The sequence below is a fragment of the Camellia sinensis genome, chromosome 9 (assembly GCF_055761805.1).
Source record: "Camellia sinensis isolate YWXY chromosome 9, ASM5576180v1, whole genome shotgun sequence".
NCBI lineage: Eukaryota > Viridiplantae > Streptophyta > Magnoliopsida > Ericales > Theaceae > Camellia > Camellia sinensis.
In genome coordinates, this window is record NC_138969.1 from 139112749 (window position 1) to 139115291 (window position 2543).

Below are 2543 nucleotides of genomic sequence, written 5' to 3' on the forward strand. Positions count from 1 at the left end.
CATTGCCATGCCAACTGCCTTTTACCATTTAACAGACATTAAAAAAATATATATATATATATATATTTTTTGTTGATAAATGTAAAAAAACACTTAACTTAATACATAATATATGTAGATATAAAAGAATTTTAAAGGATGTGTTGGTTGAAACCTTGATACAAAATTAAAAAGCCAATAGGTAGATGCACCTTTATTGACGATGATGTGTCACTCTACACTTATATTAACTACTTTGTCTTCATGTTTAAAAAATAAATAAATAAATAAATGCTAATAATAATAATAATAATAATAATAATAATAATAATAATAATAATAATAATAATAATAATAATAATTTAAGGCTGTGTCCTATTGATATTAACTACTATCTTATGATCAGATATGGACAGGAGTTGGATGTTAATTTCTGATAGATTCAGTTAGCCATATGTAGATGGGGTGAACTCATTTATTGAATTTGCAAAGGTTCATTTGGGTGAGGCTAGGGAGATTAAGTGCCCATGCATCAATTGTTATAACTTTTATAAGTAGGAGTATGATATTGTGAAGGCTCATTTGCTCATAAGTGGGATGATAGTATCATACACCACTTGGTTAGAACACGGTGAACTTCAAGAACACAATAGCCTTAATGAAAGCAATGGTGAAAATGACTGTAGACACCCCATTTTTGACCGACCTTAAGACTCAGACGTCACCGGTTGAGCGCTTGGCGATGACGCATATTGTGCTCATTCTGAGGTTTCAGAGTCTCGGCTGAGAGCCTTGCCTCCGGACTTTGGGATTCTGTGTGCTTTATCTCGGTTTGCCAACCAGGTTCTGTCTTCTCTTCCCGAAGGGAGGGAGAGGTCTCGTAGACCATCTCTCAGTGGCCGTAGGTTACATTTTGTGGTCGTAGGCCATTTTTCCCGTTTAGAGCCCAGTTTTCGGTTTTCGGAGCCGTCGGCCGTGTGCCTCGGTTCGGGACTGCTTAACCACCTCTGTTTTCTCTAACTTTTGGCGCACACCTTATTTCCTCCCTTTTGAGGGACACTATGGCCCGAGAGACCACCTTCGTGGTCGAACGCCACTTTCGGTGCCTAACAGCCCATTTTCGGGGTACCGGGCCGCGCATTTCGGCCCCCCGAACCTTCGTTTTGCATCCATTTTGGTCCATTTTTTGGCAGGGGCCTCGTCTTCATTGTTAGAAAGATGGTGGTATGGTGGGAGACTAGCAATTTTTCTAAAAAAAAAAAAAAAACATCCGCGCGGATTTACCGAAATGGACATAACTCTTTGCACAAGGGGAATTAATATATGAGGCTACCACCATTGGAAAGATTACTTCTGGGGCTTCATTTTTGACTCAAGAATCTCCTAAAGACAATTCCGGACAGAGGAGATATGGTTGATTGAAGTGGGGAATCACTCCGTTTGGGCCGAATCTGCGCGGCTTCACGGAAACTAGCATAACTTTTTCCACAGGAGGAATTTTAATGCAAGGTTTGTGGCATTGGAAATCTAACTTCAAGGGATACATGGCTGACCAGATTTGGGGCTTGAACCTTTTGACCCCTAGTAGGCCAACCAGGTAAGGTGGTCGGCCGGCCACCTGAACCTTTTGAACTGGTTTTGGTCCTTTTGACCTGGCCGGCCCTTTTTGTCCCTCTAAATGTGTTCCAGCTACGCCAGTTGTATTCCACCAGGCCCTATGTCCAAAATTTTTCCTCTTGTTTTAGTCCATTCAAATTGGTTTTCCCCCTCTTTGTTTTGGTCCATTCAAATTGGTTTTCCCCCCTTTTTTTTGCTCCAATTCAAATTGGTTTTCCCCCTTTCCCCCCCCCCCCTCTTTTCCTCTATAAAACCAGAACTTGAGCTCCATTTGGAAGGGTTAGAAAAAATCATTTGAGAGCTTTGCATTAAATCTCCCTCTCTCTCTACTCCAAACCTTAAAACCCTAAGATTCTTGCACCATTTACACACCAACCCATAGCACCACACCTTCGTACTCCATTCCAGAAACTTGGAGGCAATTTTCAGAGTTTGGAAGCTCAAAAATTTGGTCCAAAATCTTCCGGTTCATTGCTCTTCAAGGGTACGCACACTTTTCCCCTAAAACTAGTCTTTTCTTGCTTCATTTATAAGCCTTTCTTGAAAGCATTTTTGGGCTCCGACCTGAACTGTAAATAGTCATATTTTGTGTTCATCTCCATGTTTTATTAAGGGTATTTCTCTGTTTGAGGTCTCCTCCTCACCCTTTGTGTTTAAACTCTCTTTTAGGCCTATTTTTGCATGATATTTTAGACTTATTTGTGAGCTGTTTCGGACCTGGTCATAAACTGTGAAATATCTTTTTTTAATCCTCTCTTCAACTTTGTTGAAGGGCTCTTCTCTGTTTGAGGCCAGCAGCTATCACTTGCCTCTTTATCCTTCTTTTAGGCCTTTTTCTTGCATGATATTTTAGGCCTACTTGTGATTATTTTTTAAGCTTGACATAAACTTTAAAGTGCCTTGTTTTGAGCCCCTCTTAAACTTTGTTGAAGGGCTCTTCACTATTT